The sequence below is a fragment of the Astyanax mexicanus genome, chromosome 18 (assembly GCF_023375975.1).
Source record: "Astyanax mexicanus isolate ESR-SI-001 chromosome 18, AstMex3_surface, whole genome shotgun sequence".
Lineage (NCBI taxonomy): Eukaryota > Metazoa > Chordata > Actinopteri > Characiformes > Acestrorhamphidae > Astyanax > Astyanax mexicanus.
In genome coordinates, this window is record NC_064425.1 from 30,368,610 (window position 1) to 30,389,928 (window position 21,319).

General features: G+C 36.3%; 1 protein-coding gene across 4 annotated transcripts in view; it reads right to left on the bottom strand.

The window, feature by feature from the left end:
- Positions 1–21,319, bottom strand: part of rap1gap2a (RAP1 GTPase activating protein 2a) — a 208,480-nt gene that overhangs the window by 130,008 nt on the left and 57,153 nt on the right. The gene's annotated exons all lie outside the window — the stretch shown is intronic.

Here is a 21,319-nt window from a genome sequence, read left to right on the forward strand (position 1 = left end):
CCACACTACACTATAAACCTCACGGTTCTGTACGACTTCAGTACAGTGGGTAGAACAAAAACGGAAGAAGAAAGGATGGGTTTCATTTTGTCAATTTATTTTTAAACAGAGAGTTGTGCAACTTACAGATTGCTCCATGTACTGTTTTACAGTATATTTCCCCTCTGATGTAGTTCATACACCATGTACTGCAGTAAACAGTGAAATGTAAACTTATTTACATTTTTTTGCATATTTTTATCTATTTAAAAAAAAAAGCCATCTCTTATGTTAACTATTGCAAAATATAAATCTGGACACAAAATAAGTTAGGCACCCCTAATCATTTTCAGATTTTCTTTCCCTTTATAAATCATTGGTGGTTTAGATCATGAATTCCAGTTAAATATATCATATAGCAGATGAACACAGTGATATTTGAGAAGTAAAATAAAGTTTATAGGATTTACAGAAAGTGTGCAATAATTCTTTAAACTAAATTAGGCAGGTGCATAAATTTGGGCACCCCAACAGATGACATCAATATTTAGTAGATCTCCTTTTTGCAGAAATAACAGCCTCTAAATGCTTCCTATAGCTTCCAATGAGAGTCTGGCTTCTGGTTGAAGATATTTTGGACCATTCTTCTTTACAAAACAGTATTGATTTCTTTTTTTGTTGTTGTTGTTTTTATTTTAATATGTTTCCAAGGCTCAGTTTCTGTCTGTCCCACACTCAGCTCTACTTACAATCTACAGTTGCAGGACTACACTACCCAGAATGCACCACACATTGACATCACACCAGTTTCATGATCACATGCACACGGCATCTCCAGGAAGTCAATCACCGGAATATTGAACACACCTGCTCTCACCCATATAAATACACCCTTACAGTTTAGTGGAATCTGTACCAAAATCTGTACCATTTCTTAACCTTAAAAGCTTAAAAAAATAAAAATATATTGTGTATATTTTTGACTGGTTGTGTATATATTATACATATTAGTCTATATATGAATCAGTTACTGAATGAATACATTGGATAACAATAACACAAGCAACTAGTTTCTTTAAAAAAAAGTTAATAAATCTCACTTTCTCATAAATACTCCAACATATCTTTCTTTCTCTACGAAAGACAAAGTCAATTAGGTTCACTGAAATCAAAAGTGTTTAATTATCCTCATTTTTAGTTCTACAGCCCTTTCCTCACACTGAAGATCACACTGTAAAAACTGATGCCTATTATCACATTAACAGCAGCACATCAGTGCCAGACTATAATCAGACCCTCAGTTTCTTCATTACATCAAACACTGACAAGAACTCTAACAACTCTAACAGTACAAACTGAACCTTAGTCAGCCATGACTAACCTACTGAAACCGCCTGTATGGGTACATAGACACAGCTGTAAATATTGCCAAACTCATAGTTTCAACACCTCAGACTTTTAGAGAAGTTTCTTCTTCTTCTGTATTTCTCATTTTACAGCACACACAATAAAAACTAACAGAGTTATTTGTTCTCATGATCAATTTTCTCACCTCTCATCCATTAAAAATCTGTAGCTTTTTAAAGCTTGCTTTGTTAGCGCTGCACTGAGGCTATGAAGATGAAACAGAGTAGACAACAAGTAATGAAATTTTAACAATTTTAACAATTATCTTTTACCAGTTATTAAGAATACCACTCAGGCTTATATGTAAACTTCAGTCATTGACTTTAACAAGTTTCTGACACTATGTTTATGTTCAAACAGCAGGTAAAAGTGGAATTTTTTGAAAGGCGTGTGTCCCCCTACATTGGGCATAAAACTAACACATAATTTCAGTCTGGGGCTGCAACTAATGATTATTTTGGTAGTCTACTAATCTTTTGATTAGTCAACGATTATTTCTGCCATGTTCTCCATCTCTACGATAGAATGATAAAACGATAGAAACAGCTGAATATTTAAAATATTTAAAAGGCATTTAAATGTCTAGATGTTGTTTAAAAGTGGAGAGTACTGATATTTAGTGGTAAAAAATGTATTCTGTTGTGTTTGGGCACTTTTGGAGTGAGCCATGTACCCATCTCCTATTGCACTTCTGTGCCCATCACTTTGTGTAATGTGCAGAGGGAGAGAAAGTACTGAAAAACTGTAATTAAGGAAAAGTACCTTTACTTTGCTAAAATTCTACTCAAGTAAAAGTAAAAGTACTCATCTAAAAATCTCTGAAAAAATGTTTTATTCAGATGATTGGGTTTTTTTTACAGCAATTTATATTTTACTCAGTAATTGGGAGTTTTCCAATGTAGTGAAGTAAATTACTTGTGGCAAAATGTACTTGAGTAAAAGTAAAGTTACCTATTTTAAAAACTACTTTTTTTCCTAAATTACAAATTACTCATAAAATCTACTTAGTTACAGTAACCTGAGTAAATGTAATTCATTACTTTCAACCTCTGGTCATGTGGTACTGTAACAAATTAACGATTAGTCGACACATTTAAATACTCGACATTGTCAATTATATCGACTAATCATTGCAGGCCTATTTCAGACAAAAGAACATCATACTGATCGTAATGTGTGATCTACTAATCTACTAATCCTGTCTCTCCCACACTCAGCTTTACCTGCAATCTCCAGTCTCCAGACTGCACTACCCAGAACGCACCACACACTGACATCACACCAGTCAGTCACCGGAATATTGAACACACCTGCTCTCACCCATATAAATACCATATATAACGCCAATTACTCCTTGAAAAGTATTGACAGATTTATCCTTGTTTAAAGTGTTATCCCTTTACCTGTGTTAGCTCTCTCGTTTTTGACCTTTTGTTTTGTATTTACTTACTTTGATGTGGCTAAAATTCTGCAAAGAAGAGTGGAACAAAATTTCTCCACAGCGCTGTGAAAAACGTATTGCCTGTTATTGCCAGGTAAAGCTTGATTGTAGTTGTTGCTGCCAAGGGTGACACAACCAAGTTATTAGGTTTAGACCGCTAAACGCTTTTTTACACAGGGATAAATTGGTTTGAATAGTTCTTTTTTCCCTTAAGTAAAAATCTTATCATTTAAACAGTGCTTTTGAATAAAAAAATATCAGTATGACAAAAAAGGAAAAAAAAACAACAAAAGTTATCTGTAGGGGGCAAATTCTTTTTCCCGCCTCTGTGTACAATTTGCGGCAGAGCAAAGCTGAATGAATGGCCGGATCAGAATTCATGTGACTTGACTGAAGATTCATGCAAAAATGAAGGGAAAAAACACTCATAGAGCAGAGTAATTTTTTTTGTAAACTTTAGTTACTTAGACTTCAAAACTTTTGGTTATTATGCCTAAATTATAAGTTAACTTAAATTATGTATTTTTTTTTTTTTTTTTTTTTTTTGTTATCAATTGTTTTACACAATAACTCTACTTTGAGTTTTATGGTCAGGAAAATAAAACAGATTTGTATTTAGTCTTCTTTTTTATTTTAAAATGTAATTTTAAACAATAAAACAATAATAATAAAAGACTAAAATCAGATATTGTAAGTTATTTCAACTGAAAGACCTGTGTTTGAACATACAGCATATGCTCACCTGACTCAAAATAATTTATTAATGTTTAAAATACAGAAATACAGATTTTTTTTTTATGGATAACCAGTGGGAACCAATGTGGCCCTGACTAGTAAGAATTTGATAAGAAGATACATAATAGAATGAATGAATGAATGAATCAATACTCTAAATAACAAATGTCTGAGAAAAGACAGAAGCCCTGTGTTAGAGCCCCCCCACAGTCCCCTATCACACCTCCAGTCCTACAGCTACAGATAAACGCAACCACATCCAAGACCCCCCACAGAGCCCCTCAGGAACGACATGCTCTTGATCCTGTTCTGCTCTGAATGTCAAAGATCTAACGCAGATTTCTCCCACTTTATCATTCCACAGCACGGATTCTGCTCGGCTCTGAGACAGAACTCTTCAGGCTACTGTAAGAATCCTGACAGGCTATCCATCATACGGCTGCTTCTACAAGACCTGCGCTCTGTGTAGAGGCCAACAGGATAAACCGCTCTCTTTACAAACTTCAGGAGGGCTGCCAGCTTTCATGTAGATCAGATATGTTTATTTTGTGTAAACACAGATGGAGTGGTTAATGATTAGAATATGGTTAGAATATAACTTTCTATTCATTTGCTAAGTAGCTCGGTGTGGCTGGGATCCAGAAAGGTGACGGTTTCGGTTCTTACACTGGCATTTCAATTTTCAGGCTAGAAGGGATTATACAGTGAAATGAGAGGCGGAGGTCTGTTTGAAAGGGTTAATACCGTGATATTAAGTGAACTGAGTAGTGGAGTTCAAGATTAAAGGGTTAATACAGTGATCATGAAAGTGAAAAGAGAGGAGGAGATCTGTTTGAAAGGGTTAATATAGTGATATGAAGGTGAATTGAGAAATGGAGGTCCGGATTAAAGGGTTAATAAAGTGATATGTGAGTGAATTGAGATGTAAAGGTCTGCTTGAAAAGATTAATATAGTGATATCCACGTGGACTGAGATGTGGCAGTCATGTTTGAAGGGATGAAACAGTGATGTTAAGTGAATTGGGAAGTGGAGATCAGAGTTAAAGGGTTAATACAGTGATTATGAAAGTGAAAAGAGAGGGGGAGGTCAGGTTTAAAGATGATGATACAGTGATATTAGATGAATTGATGAATTGAGGTGGAGGTCTGTTTGAAAGGGTTAATATAGTGATATGCAAGTGAGATGAGAGGAGGTGGAGGTCAGGTTTGAAGGGGTTCATACAGTGGCATGAATGTGAATTAAGAAGTGGCGGTTAGGTTTGAAGGGATGATACAGTGATATGAAAGTGAATTAAGAGGTGGAGGTCTGTTTGAAAGGGTTAATAAAGTGATATGCGTGTGAACTGAGATGTGGCAGTCAGATTTGAAGGGATGATACAGTGATATTAGGGGAATTAAGAGGTGGAGGTCTGTTTGAAAGGGTTAATAAAGTGATATGCATGTGAACTGAGAGATGGAAGTATTTTTAAAAGGGTTAATTCAGCGTGAACTGACAGTTGGAGGTTTGTATAAAGTGGTTAATATAGTTATATGCAGGTGAACTGAGACGTGGCAGTCAGGTCTGAAGGGATGATACAGTGATATTAGGTGAATTGAGAGATAGAGGTCTGTTTAAAAGGGTTAATAAAGTGATTTCGAGTAAAATGAGAGGTGGAAGTCTGTTTGAAAGGGTTAATATAGTTCTATGCACTGAGATGTGGCAGTCAGGTTTGAAGGGATGATACAGTGATATAAAAGTGAATTGAGAGTTGGATGTCTGTTTAAAAGGGTTAATATAGTGATTTCGAGTAAAATGAGAAGTGGATGTCTGTTTGAAAGGGTTTATATAGTGGCATGCAAGTGAAATGAGATGTGGCAGTCAAGTTTGGAAGGATAATACAGTGAATATAAAAGTGAATTGAGAGCTAGAGGTCTGTTTGAAAGAGTTAATTTAGTGATATGCAGGTGAACTGAGAAATAGATGCCTGTTTAAAAGGGTTAATTTAGGGATATACGTATAGGCGAATTAAAAAGTGGGGTCAGGATTAATGGGTTAATACAGTGATTATGAAAGTAAAAAGAGAGTTGGATGGGAGGTCTAAATGGCTAATACAGTGATATGAAAGTGAAATTAAAGGTGGAGGTCTGTTTGAAAGGGTTAATATAGTGATATTTGGTTGATAACAGAAGTGGAGGTCAGGTCTATATGGTTAATACAGTGATATGAAGGTGAATTTACAGGTTGAGGTCAGGGTTAAAAGGTTAATACAGTGATATGAAAGTGAAAAGAAAGGTAAAGGTCATTTTGAAAGGGTTAATATAGTAATATTTGGGAAAATTAAGAGGTCAAGGTCAGGATTGAAAGGTTAATACAGTGATTATGAAAGTTAAAATATAGGTAGAGATTAGGTCTAAATAGTTAAGACAGTGATATGGAAGTAAAAAGAAAGGTGGAGGTCTGTTTGAAAGGGTTAAAACAGGGATATGCGGGTGAAATGAGAGGTGGAGGTCAGGTGCAGATAGTTAATATAGTGATGAAGGCGAAATGAGAGGTAAAGGTGGGGTCTAAATGGTTAATACAGTGATATGAAGGTAAATTGATGGTTAGTGGTTAAGTTTTGAAAAAGTAATACAGTAATATGAAGATAATTTCAGAGGTCTATTTGAAAGGGTTAATATAGTGATATGAAGATGAATTTAGAGGTGAAGGCCAGTTTTTTTAAACTTTTGAGACTGTTTTTCATTTTAACCCCTTAAATCACCCCCTCACCTCCTCCTCCTATTGATCTTCATAATATAGCTGTATTAACTCTTTGAACATGACCCCAACCTTGAACTGTAAGAGATCACCTTACATTTCTTCTAATTGGCTACTCTAACTGGCTACTATTATTCTTTATTTACTAAAGAAGCTTCTCTCTTCAGAAACACTTCATGACTTCAGCTGTCTGTGATCTGGGACCTTTAAGGGGTTAATGATGATATGGGCAGAATCTGGACAAGAGGGGTTTTCTAATTGGAAAGGAGATGGGTGGCCACGCTCCCGCACTAAGCAGGGCCTCTGCTCATCTATATGCAGGCTGCTAATTGCTCGGGCGACCTTTTGGGTCTGCCAAGAGGAAAATCATCACAGATTCATTCTGCGGGGCTCAGAAGGTGCAGGACGTGTAATCGTTCCACAGCAACTGCATTAGAGGACGGCTCTTTAATATATTCACACAGGCTTTTTCTCCGGAATCATCTGCATCTCTCCATCTCTCTCTCTCTGAGGAGTGGAAATTGTCCAGACTGAATGGATCGGGCCTTGTTTTGTTCTGCCGGGTGCATCCAGCCTCCACCTCTAAATCCTTTCTTCCTCTTCTGCTACACATGGCATTTATTTAATTTGAGCTATAAATCAGTTTGGCCAGCAGTGCCGGTGATGCTGATGGTGATGCTGATGGTGATGGTGGTGGGTGTGTGTGGGTGAGAGAGGGAGGGATATGGGGGGGTTGACGAGGTCCAGTCTGACAGCTGTTTCAAACCTAAAACCCACCCTCCCACACATGCACACACTCAGGAAAACGTCCAGCTAAACACAGAAACAGGCCTCACCACAGTAAATAAGTAAATAACAAATCTCTCGCATCAAAACATAGCAAACAAATACTTTTTGGCAAATATAAAATCCTCTATTCCAATCGTCTACATCCGATATTTCTCATTATAAGATTGTTGGGAGAACACACTGTTCCTCACACATGCAGAAGTTTGCCAAATTGCAAACAGAAACACACTAAGCCACTAATACGTCACAACTAAATAGAACACTGTGGGGGAAAAATCAACTTTAATTTGTGTTCAGAATAATAATTTAAGTCAAAAAGGTAAACTATTTATTTTAAATATGTATTACATATGTCATACAAATTGATATACATCTCTGAAAAATATAAAAAAATAAGAGACCATTTCAAAATGATGAGTTTCTTAGATTTTACCAAATTGAAAATCTCTGGAATATATTCAAGAGGAAGATGGATGATCACAAACCACCAAACCAAACTGAACTGCTTGTATTTTTGCACCAGGAGTAAAGCAGCATAAAGTTATCCAAAAGCAGTGTGTAAGACTGGTGGAGGAGAACATGCCAAGATGCACAAAAACTGTGATTAAAAAACAAAGGTTATTCTACAAAATATTGATTTCTGAACTCTTAAAACTTTATGAATATGAACTTGTTTTTTTTTCCATTATTTGAGGTTTGAAAGCCCTGCATCTTTTTGTTAATTAGACCATTTCTCATTTTCTGCAAATAAATGCTCACATCTCTGACAATATTCATATCTCTGCTCACAATATACATATTGCTAGATTGCCTGAACAGATACAATGTCTAGTGATGTTAAATGGTACAGAGGTATGCTATAAACTGCCAGACTTTTTGAGGGGAAAATATAACGCAAAATTTAAAGGGGGGATTTTTGAGAACAAGTCGATTTTCAAGCACTTTCAAGTAAATTTATCTTTAAAAATGGACTTTAACCACTTTATAATCCCTTTGTCTGTATGAATACAGTAGTATGAAGGTGAATAGAGAGGTGGAGGTCTGGTTTAAAGGGTTAACTGATGCCAAAAGGTTGGAAGAACACCATTTCTTCTCTTGATTGACTTGAATTGACTTTATTGTCTGATGTAACATTAGGTCCTTTGGAAGCTGTAGACCCTCGGCCAACGAACAATGAGCTGAGGGATCTTCAGGTCCACTCATTGCAGTTGGTGGGCTAAATAAACCTTATTGAAACACAATAGGAACAAATGACTTTATTATCGACACGCGTGAACCTGGCAGTTGTTCTTTACATTCAGTCAGAATTGATGATGAATGGACCAAGAGAAATGCTCCTAAATGCCTTGGATTAACATTGACTATATTTATAGTGAGACAGATGATAAATAAATAAATCTAAGCTTTGCTTATACATGAGAGAAGAACCTTCCATATGGAAGGGCAGAAGGACAACAGGAGGTGGGCACTCATTAAGACACATTCATGATCTAGAGGGCACATCATCATAATTTATTGCAAAAAAGGAGGACTCAAGTGGCCACTCGATTTTTGCCACAAGAAGGGCAGGCAATACAGATTTTGCCACTCTAGAGGGCATCCAGCAGTGCTTTATCAAGCATGTGGATACTGGGGGTGATTGCACAGTATATATTTCTAGTGTGTATTGGTGCATCCCAGATGTTTCCAGGCCCAGAAACGTTGCTTTCTTGAATGATTTACAGGTGCTCTTTCTATAAATATTTTTTTTCTTGTTTTTTTATAAAATACAGTCTCTCTGAGTTGTTTATGATGCTGCATATGAAACTCTTCCTCAACTTCCATTGTCTGCAGTAGCTAGTAAAAGAAAATATTCAGAAAAACGAGTTGATCAGGAAAAGCACCGTGTCTACATCAACTCGTGAATTAGTATTCACTGCTCGCCCACGTTGGCTCACAATGACCACCAACAGGCAGAGCTGAAGCAACGCAGCTACGTTGTGTCATCAGTTAGGAGCTAAAAGCTTTAGAAACAGCATGGCAGTTCATTCCTGTATTATTTGTGCAAATAACACATCAGTGTTACATGCTTTGCACAGTAATTCAGAGCTAAGGAACAAATGGTTACAATTTGTCTTAAAAGTAAAAATCCACCACTTTCTGAAGCTGGACTACCCACCTCTGTGTAAGTAACTATAGGTTTACATAGGATCTTCGGTGGATTTTCGGGTTTTACAGCGACTCAAAGTCTACATCAGTGGCTAAACTGCACGTAGCAACGACTTACACGTTGTAAAGTATCACAAGACATTGCAAAGACTGTTATAATTATTAAAATGTCTTAATTTTAAAACGTTTCTAAAAGTGTTGGCCTTTCATGGATTTTGCTTTTGATTTGTACCTCTTCACCAATGCCAAATTACAGACCTTAAATGCAGGAATGAATGTACAGTATATTAATAAATTAAATGAAAAAAAAGTTGAGCAGACACAACATTAGTTGTCTTGTGTTGTCATATTGTCTGCAATCAAACACAAATATTTTTTTGCTTTTTTTAGGGTTGTACAATGGAAGCATCTTTTTTACTCAAACGAAAAAAAATATATATAATCTATATCTACAGTATATTTTGTGTGTGTGTTAATACTATTTACATGCCGCTGACATTCACAGACAGTCCTGTAAATCACAAACAATGGGCCGGACCTTTCTGTGGCCCCCGATACAAAACACAACAGCAGGTGGGCAGAAAAAAAATGACTCATGAAAAATGAAGAAATTGGGTTATGTACAGAGGGAGTCTAATACGAGAACGGCCTATTCATCATCATTTTTAATAGCCTCGGGGTGTGTGTGAGGCTTGTGGCCGGCCACGTTCTCGCCTGTGACGCAGGCCTCAGCCGCTTCAGTTTTAATAGATTTCTCAAAAAGTCCTTTATGACAACAGATAAGAGCTCCAATCAATCTAGCTGCAGGTTCTCTTGCTCTCTCTATCCACCTCTCTCTCTCTCTTTCTTACCATTCTGCTTGCTTTTATGATGTGTAGAGGGAGACATGATGGATTATACTATAGAAACATATAGAAACATGTTCTGAGACCAAGAGTTTTGGTGTCTGTAGCTACACTTCCATTGAAGTTCTGCACAAAGTGGTAAAGTGAAGGGATTAAAAAGAGTCGCTACTGTCTAGGAAAAACTTTCTATTACATTTCGCAGCCTTGCGGTGAGAAACTGATTGTGTTCAGCTTTAGACAAGAGTACTAGTGAGTACGGGTGTGTTTAAAAAAAAAATCGATCTTCATTTGAATGATCCGATCGATATCTATTCATATAAATCCGAATCGATCTTTAGAGATTTTAGCCTATTTTCTGTACAGTTTTAACGTCTCGCGTTTTTATCCCGCCCTCTGGCTGGGGTGAGCTGGAGGCTGGTGAAAAGGAGTCGCACTGCAGGGAGTTTCTGTAAAAATGTAAGTAATTTTCTAAACTTCTGTATTTTTACACACCGTTGCCTGTGTTTATCAAACTAGAACATTTAACACTGTTTTAAGTTGTTTTCCAGTGTTGTTTTCGCCTGTACTTTATTTAAACTAAGACCTGACCGGCTGAATCCACCGCTAGCTTAGCTCAGCTGAGTGCTAGCTAGGCTAACAGACTGCAGATCTTAAAGGAGATGGCTAATGGCTAACTGGTGATACTAACTGTATTTCTGAGTGAAATTAACCGCTGTTTTTAACAACAGATGGGTGTGTTTGTGCTGGTTAGTGTTTGTAGATCCTGTGGTTTAATAGGATATGTGGATTATGACTATAGTTTACTCCAGTCTGTAGTTATTACCTTTACAATACCAGAATGCAGCTGTCGGATCAGTGCTAGCTACGCTAACAGACTGCGGATCTTAAAGGAGATGGCTAATGGCTAACTGGTTATGCTAACTGTATTTCTGAGTGAAATTAACCGCTGTTTTTTACAACAGATGGGTTTGCTTGTGCTGGTTAGTGTTTGTAGATCCTGTGGTTTTATAGACTATGTGGATTATGACTACAGTTTACTCCAGTCTGAAGTTAATACCTTTACAACACCGGAATGCAGCTGTCGGCCCGATGCTAGCTATGCTAACAGACTCCAGATCTTAATAGAGATGGCTAACTGCTAACTGGCGATGTTAACTGTATGTCCAAACGACATTAATCGCTGTTTTTAACAACAGATGGGTGTGTTTGTTCTGGTTAGTGTTTGTAGATCCAGTGGAACTGGAATCCGGATCAGTGATGTGTTTCATGTTAAAGTTAAGGGGGGTTTAATGTCCAGTTTAAGCTGCGGACTGGAATATGGATCAGTAAGTGGATCGGCCGCGCTCGCCCGATATCCAATACGCTGATTACATCAATGTCAGCCCCGATACCGATATTGTATCGGACCGGTCCCACCTTTTTTTATAAGACCAGAAAGCAATATGCGGGAGAATCCGGAGAGTCACTGGACAGGTGGGATATCTGTGGGATATTTTTAAACCAGTACCAATGTGAACTTGTCGTGAAATTTCTATATAAAACCAGAGTTCTGCTCTGTTCAGTCTGACAGCGTCATTAAGATACAACCTCAGTTTTTTTGTTAATGAGGACATGCTACATAATGAGGAAATCCTCGGTCTCTGTATTGTTTACAGCTGGTGATTATGTGACCAACCCTAACCCCAGGGAGAGGAGCTTTATGACAGTGGACAGATGAAAAGACACAAAATGCAAACACACACACACATATTCACAAATATTCTATCACACACACACACACACACACACAAATCTCATAGAACTGAAAGGTCACCAGCGGTTATATCAAACTGGGGGGAAAAATCTTCTAACGCTTCTATTCTTTTCTTCTCTTTTTGTGACACTGTCTAATCTTTTGTGGTTGTTTTTTTTTTTGCATTTTTATCTCTCTCTCTCTCTCTTTCTCTGTCTCTTTCTCTGTCTATCTCTCTCACTTGCGCACACACACATCCTTTTCAGATGCTAAACTCAGTCTCGCTGGCCACCCGGTGCACAACGGCCTCATCAGAATTCATTTTCCCGCCCGCCTTGCATCGGATTCAATCATTAGCGGATCTTTGCCACATTTGCCTTATCATTCTCGCACTATCTCAGACGAGGTTGTGCCTTTTCTCTCCGTATCTGCATGGCCTGAGCGGCCCGTGCACCGCAAGTCTCCAGCCTCAAGGACATCAGCTCGTTTGCAGCGTGTTTGTTAGCACACAGCCCTTTCAGCCGGTGTTTCCAACAGCAACAAGGCTCTGGCTTTTCTTAGAAGCGCAAGCCCTCAGAGCCACACGGCGAGAAACGAACCAACGCAGAGCCTTAGACAAACACAGCAGGCTGAAGTGTAACCAACATTCGCCCCAGAGGACTGATGCAAGAGGCTCTGTGTTTCTGCGACAGATGCAAAAACACAGGCAGCAACAAACACACTGCTTACTGCTAGACCTCCGACCCCACCGAGGCCGGGCAGCTGAGCGCAGGTTAATCATTACTGCAGTGTTGCTCGCTGTAATGCGACACTACAAAGGACTGCAGCATCATGCCAGACTGCTGGAGCGTGCCTAATGCATTCAAATATTATTCAAACGTTATGGTTACAGCAGTGTTACTGAGAAAAATAGCTGCCTTTTCAGTACAGCGGCCGTGTTTTCATAGTGCGATGTAAACATTTTGACTCATCTCAGAGATGTTCTCAGTGTGAATGTGTGTTGCTATCTTGTGACAAATGATACACAAGACATCAAGTCATTTCACACAATTACAGCCATTTTTTGTCTTCATTTTCTAAAAAAGTGGTCAATTTCTATTTTTAATGTGGTAAATTCTTTTTGCTTTTAAATAATTGAAATAATGCAATTAAAAATATAATTAGTTATTGTGCTGTAAATTCATACAACAGTAAAAAGATTTTTTTTTTATATCATTTAACCGGACTGTTATTTAACATCTCTACACTGTAAAATGTTATGTAAACTTTCTATTTGACATAATGAACAAAAAACATATTTTTTGCACTATAAGGTGCAAATAAAATATGTATTAATTTTATCAGTCAGGTTGTAAGGAGCAGTAAAGCCACTCTGCTGAAATACAAGGTTACACAGGAGTTTCAGTTTAGTTCTCCAGCAGTATTAGCATTAGCCGCTAAGAGCTAACCATTCGGCCGTTCAGAGGTGAGTATTATTGGCCTGTAGTCTGCTAATATAGCTAATATCACCCTGGTTTACCAGAACACTCAGGGTGCCTCAGTATAGCGCTGTCGGGCAGCAGTTAGGCGGCATTAGCGATGCTGCAACCTTAGAGAAAATCTGGAAATATAAGCTTAATGTAAATAAACAGAAGCACTTTACTCACCCAAATAAGCTGTTTTCAAAAGAGAAATCTGTGTAGACTAACATCCAGCGTTGGTTTAACTTGTCTGGCTCATCTGAAAATGTTTTTTTTTTTCAGAATTACAGTTTTGTTTACTTAACTTAGCTTGGTTTTACAGGTCTTGTCCCCCAGCGACAAGACCTGCTGAATTAGAAGGGAAACATGGTGACACCCCTGTTCCTAACAAGTGTGGCTTAAAATTTTCTAGTAGTACAATAGTAAAGGAAAAAATTATATGTTTTGTTAATTCACTAAATATTTGTTCTGCTTTGCGATTGGTTGAAAAAGCCACATGATCAGTGTTGATTGGAAGTGCATCAGAGAGTGAGGAAGTAAATGCTGATGCCTGGGGCAGTAGAAAATAAACAGCACTTCAAGCTGGTATTCCGTCTCCATCCTGCTTTCTTTTTAATAGATGATAATTAATCCATGCATCTTTACTATTGGTTCCTGGCATCGTTTATTTGCACATCCAAAGCATGAATTAAAAAAAAAACATGGACTGCCAGTTTTTAGATAAAAATCAATAAACATCTGTTTTCTGGTCTATTTTCATACATACGTCACATCGGATTATAAGGCACATTTTAAGCGACACTAGTAAGGGACAGGGGTGTCGCCATGGTTTCCTTCTAATTCTCACCATAGTGTGGTGGTGGGGGTAGTTAACTATATTCTATATAAACTTCTGTTATATTTACTAACCCCATCAATCTTTTTTTTTTTTCTTTTTCTTTTTTTTTTTACATCCTGGAAATTCTAGCCAGCCAACTTCACTCACAAGATAGCACCTCACAACTTTTTAGATTTTGATGCATGACTGATTATAATTATGTTGTTACATATATTGTCTCATGGCATACTACTATCACCATGTTGGTCATCCTTACACTGACTTTACATGGATATAATCCATGTTATAGCCAAAGAATGTTCACAGATTGTGAGCTAATTAGCATTTCTGTAAGTATGGAGCATTTATATGCAGTAATAAAGTAATAAAGCTAGTATACCATGTTTTGTGTCCACTTCCCAGCAGGGAACAGTGTTTCTAAATGTGATTTTACCTCATTAATGCCAGCATCTTATCTCAAGCACCTGCTTAAACAGTGCAAGCGCTGTGACTCTGATCTCCGATTGATCAGAACAAACAAGCTGGACTGAAAGAGTAAAGCCGGCCCTAGCAGATCCAGATCAGAGCCTTATCCGCAGGAGGGTTCGGTTACCCATTGCTCATCCATCCCTGCAGTGGGGATTCAGGAGGACACCCAGGAGCACCTCCCCGACGGACTGCGGGCTTCTATACAGCCCCTTAAAAGCCCCATTAAAATCCAGCTGCCAGATGGGCCCTTATCAGGGCAGTGTGTGGCGTGTCAGTGGGGAAGTGGAGTAGTAAATATTTGTCAGGAGAGGCGGGCAGCTGCTCGAGAGGAGCCCTGCACTGAGGACACACACTTTAAACAGCCCATTCACACACTGGCTGGTCCAGCTACGGAAAAGAATGGAAAGGTAGGGAGTGGGGGAGGGAGGAAAGGAGGGACAGAGAGAGGGAGGGTGTTGTTTCCAGGACTATATATAGCAGCCAATTCAAATTATCATTTGCTATCTGCAGGCTATCTCATGCTAGAGTCATGCTAACGACCGCAATGTCTGAAATCATAAAAAAGTGTAATGTTCCGGGATATCAGCTATAAAGGTCAATCTATTTATGTATATTTAGTTTAAAAAAATTCAAGGGTGTTCTAGTTTTAACTCAAATAAGTCTGTTTTACCAAAAATTGTACACTGTAAACCCATAAGTTGTTTGAACACAAGTGAATAAAAACTCTGTTTTACATAAAATTAAATATTTCTAAACTTTACTCAACTATTTTGAGTTAGCTGAACATTTGTTGGCACACACTGTACACCCTAATGATTTAAACCTACTCAAATCAATTGAGGTAATCCGTTGCCTCAGAAGAATTAGGTTTTTTTAAAATAACTTTTTTAGTAGTTTATAATAATGTATGGAGTTGAACCAATGTTCATCTTTAAGTTCAACAGACAAACCACAAGTAACTGACACTCAAAATGTGGGGGACCTTAAAATTAACGTAATTATTGCACAACCATTCTATCTTACTTGTTTATTAAGTTAATTCCAATGATTAAATTGCAATATGCATATTGCAGTAGTTTTTTATAGCCAAAAATTCAGCCAATAAAGGGGCACCACAAAAAAAAAATCTAATCAAAAATCTAAAATCAAAGTGAACTTGAATTAACATAGACTCTTAACAGGATTTAGTGGACAAAACTAGCTTACATTAGTAGCCTTTTTCTCAAAATCATTAATTCATTAATCATTAATTAACATTAATTCGCTATAGAGTGAACAGTATAGGAGAACACAGCCAACACAATGTTAGTAGCTCAAAAAATGATACTTGTTTTTAAAGCCAACAACTCAGAGGCCAAGCAGTTAATTACAATATATCATCAAAAAGTTAACCCAAGATATCCCAGGGGGAATCACTACACACTGAGGGAAAGTGTGAGAAAATGAGGGACACACCCAGTATGCAAATAGATTGTGCCAAAAGCCTATTGAAAAGAAGCTGCCAGTGGCAACAGACTAAACTTACTAAAATTATACCATAGTTAGTTAAGACCCTGCAATGTGATTGGCTGAGAGGCGTTCTGTGAGTGCCGTTATCAGCCAGTAATGCGCTGTAACTGAAGCTCTCCATGTATTACTCCTCCACATACATGTGTAACCTAGCAACAACACAGCGCTTACAAACCAAACAGCACAGCTACAAACAGAGCAGTATATGAACTATTTTACAACCAAACAGATCATATTTTCTCGTCCTCTTTAACTCAAAATCTTTCAATAAACAGCGATATTAGAACTGTGGTATAATCACAATAACACACTCGAGTTTTGTGCTATAACCTTTAATATTGTTGTGTATTATTGCTTAATTATAAGTTGATTCAACTCAAAGATCTCCGTTTGAATGTATATGCACTGTAAAGCCATAAGTTGTTTGAATTAAGTCTGTTTTAAATAAAATTGGATATTTCTAAACACGAATGGACTATTTTAAGTTAGCTGAACATTTGCTGCCACGTATACATTCAAACAGAGATCTTTGAGTTGAGTCAACTTATAATAACTAATAAGAGTTTAGTCTGTTTCCATTGGCAGCTTCGTTTTTATTGGCTTCTGGCACAATCTATTTGCATACTGGGTGTGTCCCTCAGTTTTTGACACAACACTCACCATCAGTGTGTAGTCAAAAGGTCTGTTTTCATACATACGTCGCATCGGATTATAAGGCACAGTTTAAGCGACACTAGTAAGGAACAGGGGTGTCGCTGTGGTTTCCTTCTAATTCTCACCATAGGGTGGTGGTGGGGGTAGTTAACTAAATTAACTTCTGTTATATTTACTAACCCCATCAATCATTTATTTATTTATTTTACAGCAGCTTCGTTTTCATTGGCTTCTGGCACAATCTATTTGCATACTGGGTGTGTCCCCCAGTTTCTCTCTGAACACTCACCATCATTGTGTAGTCATTCACCCCGGGTTACCTTAGGTAAACTTGTAGATCATATTTTATGATTAGCTGCTCGGTGTTGTAGACTGTAAGAACAGGCATCAACTGAGCATTTTCTGAGCTGCAGTAACTCTGTGTTGATGTGCTCTCAACACTGTTCACTCTATAGCTAATCTATAGCTAAAAGTGAATTAACGATTCTGAGAAAAGACTATTAATGTAAGTTTATGTAACTTTTAATGTAAGTTTGTAACTTTATAAAGGGTTTATAAATGGTTTACAATTAGTTTATTAATGGTTACTAATTAGGTTGTAAATGCCTTAAAAATAATTAATAATCAGTTATAACACATATGTAGAAAGGGCAACAATGACCTGTTGTTTGCCAAATAGTGAACCCACAGCCATCTATATTGTTGCCCTTTCTATGTATGTGTTATAACTGATTATTAATTATTTTTAAGGCATTTGCAACCTAATTAGTAACCATTAATAAACTAATTGTAAACCATTTATAAACCCTTTATAAAGGTAGTCTTATTTTAAAGCAGTACCTTTTTTTTTTTTTTTTTTAGTGGTGCTGCTTTAATTTAGAATTTTTGGCTATAAAACAACTACAATATACATATTTTGAGTGAAAACACCTTAATGTAATCACTGCAATAAACATAAAAAAGTAAATTTGACCGACCAGTTGTGCAATAGTTACTTTAAATTAAAATTAAATTTCGGGTACACCACATTTTAAGAACTTGTGGTTTGTCTGTTGAACTTCAAGATGAACGTTTGTTCAACTCCATATAAGTACGTTTTGAAAACTAACCGAAATACCTCAAATAATTTTTGTAGACTAAAACTATTAGGGTTTACAGTGCAATAACGAACTAGTAATGCCAAGAAAATACTAATAAAATGCAGATTAAGTATTATAATAGAATTTATTAATCTATTAAAATATTAAAAACGAATCTATACTTATTCCACAATAATTACATGATATAAAAATATAATCATTCTACATACAGTTGAAGTAGACTGTTATTATTATATTAAAATATACTCCTTTTCTTCAGAAAAGTAAACTGGGCTGAAGGGGGCAGTAGTTACTGGTTGGAGTTTTTGCTCCTGCAGTAAAGAGAACTATAGTTTCTCACCACAGTGTTTTTTACCCTGTGTAGAGCGGAGCAGCTGTCACACTACTGATCACATAAGGCAGAGTCTCTAGAGGCCCATAAACAATAGAGAACAGAGACCACCTCCAGGCCATTGGTGACCCACCCTCCTGCTGAAGATCTGCTTTACAGGATAATGAACATCCAACCAAATCTGACACGCGTCTTAACACTAATTGAAGACCTCTGAAATCAATAATTAGCTGGATCAGCTGTGGCAGGTTAAGATTAGGGTTGAACTCAGCAAGATGGTTGATGTCAAGTAGCGTGATTGCTGGCCACTGATCAGACTCTGGAAAAGATTGATGAAGGTAATAGTTTGAGCTGATGGTGAACGGTGTAATTAATCAATGATTCCAGTATCTAGTATTCCAGTTTAAGTTCAACAGACAATCCAGAAGTACTTAACACTAAAATGTGGTGTAGCTTAAACATAACTTAATTTTAATTTAAAGTAATTATTGCACTGATTACATTAAGTGGTTTTAACTCAACATATTGTAGTTGTTTTACAGCCAAAAAATTAAAGGGGCACCACTAAAAAATCTAAATGAACAATGATGGCAAAGTTAAGTTAAATTAACAAAGACTTTTCTCAAAATAATTAAATTAGCTATAAAGTGCACAGTATTGAGAAATGTATTACTGTCAAAGCTAATTATATTGTACTAATTTTAGCGGGTATTTAAATGTGTTAATACTTTTTAGTTTTATAAACTATACATTTTACGTTTTTTAATGGTTTGACTTAACTTTCTAAGTTATGGTAATTTAACATATTTTATTTTTATATTAAAGAGCTCAATCAATTAGTTTGAACTAAAAAGAAAAATGAAAAATGGATAGTTCCAAACATTACTCAAGTATTATAACATTTTTGTTTCTGCTCCTTACAACCTGACTTTTTTTCTGTGTTCTCTTACCTCTGATTCAACTTACAACAGCGTTCATAATTAACGGAAGTGTGAAAAACACTGAAAAAGAGTCAATTAAAAATGTAAAACTAAAATTCTGTGAAAGGTTCTAAAAAGTCAGATCTGAGCATATTATAAAATGTTTGTTTTATTTTATTATTTTCCTCGTAAGCTTACAAAAGATCATACTATACACTCTAAAAAACAGAGGTACGATATGAGTACTTTTTTGTACTCGAAGGTACACTCTTTATAATTGTACCCTCAAAGGTACAATATTGGTCTTTACAGGGTCAGATTTGTTCCCTCTGAAGTACAAAGTCATTTCTAACAGCAATAAGTACAAATTTGTACCATTTAACCAGCCAAAGGGTACATTCAGTATTCTGTATCACTGTACTAATGAACAATATATATTTAAATTGCACATTTTTTATTTGAAAGCCAGACAATTTTGTATCATCAAGTTTTTGAGCCATATTCAGTTGATGATAATGTTTATAATCTTTATGATCTTTACTGCCACAAAAAACATGGGTACAAAAAAGGACTTTCATTGAAAGGTACTTTTTTGTGCCTCAATATAAGGTACAGCCCCAGCGACAAGCTTTGTACTCTTTTAAGTACAAATCTGTACTTATATTTCTTAGAGTGTACATTAATAAATACCTCCACTTCCCATGGTATTATTTTAGCAGCCTATTGCTAATATAACAATTATATATTTTCATTAATGTTTTAAAGTCTACAAATGTCCTGATGTAATGATTATTCTCAGTAGATTATTTTTGTTTTTTTATGAACACAGCAGTTTCCTCTAAAGTTTAAAGCAAGATAGGAGCGCCCTCTAGAGGACAAACTGGATTTAAAAAAGAAAAATCTACTTTAAATGACACAGTCTCCCTCTAGTGGTAAACAAAAGTGTTGCTCCTCCTATTTCCAAGTCTCATATATTTTGTAAAAATAAATGAAAAAATCTATTAACATTTTTAAGTTTTACTTTTTAAAAATGTTGTATTATTCTACGATTAGTTATAAATTAAATAATTTACAATACTTTATCTTGTATTTACTGTAAATTATTCAGTCATTACTATAAATGATCTGATAATCAGTGTGAAAATATGTTGTGTAGGCCCACACAAGCCCATGAAGTTAAAGATGCTTGCTTCAAAATGTGCACCATTGTGTAACAGGTCTGGTTCTTTCAGGCTCTGGGTTTGGTGGTTTGAAGTTGTACAAAAGCACATGACAACACTTCCTAAAACACTTCTGAAACAGACAGAAGTTCTTGAACACATTGCAAAGACTAAAATATAACACAAATAAATACTCCACTTAATTACGGTCAGAAAATAAACAAAATGTTTCATTTGACCTTTCATATTACTGTATAATAAGAATAGTAATTTACTGTAAACGAACTATAGAGTATATTTGACACATATATACAGCTCTGGAAAGAATGAGAGACCACTTTAGTTTCTGAATCAGTTTATCTGATTTTGCTATTTATAGGTATAAAATGAACATTGTTGTTTTATTCTATAAACTACTGACAACATTTATCCGATTTATATATTATATATTAAAAATATTGTCATTTAGAGCATTTTTTTTTGCAGAAAATAGAAAATAGCCAAAATAAAACGTTTTCATAACTTAAATAATGCAAAGAAAACAAGTTAATATTCATAAAGAGGAATACCCCTTGTTTTTGATCAAAGATTTCAGGCATCTTGGCATGTTCTCCTCCACCAGTCTTACACACTGCTTTTGGATAACTTTATGCCTTTACTCCTGGTGCAAAAAATCAAGCAGCTCAGCTTGGTTTGATGGCTTGTGAACATCCACCTTCCACTTAATTATATTCCAGAGGTTTTTAATTTGGTAAAATCAATTAAAACATATAATTTTAAAGTGGTCTCTTATTTTTTCCAGAGCTGCAAAATGACTGCAAAGTTACTTAAGAGAATCTGGCCTTGCAATTACAGTCTACAACACTGTGGCCAGACAGAGAGTCAAGCACTGTATAAAATGTAGTGTACAGCCAAAGGCAGGTAGCCTCGGTAGGCAAGATCCACATTGATGGTGGGTCAGGGTTGGGGGAGACACCCATAATGCAAATAAAGCATGTCAGTGGCAAATATGAAAGATGTAACTTTTGTGTAACATACTAAGAAATGTTAGATTTTTTACATTTAT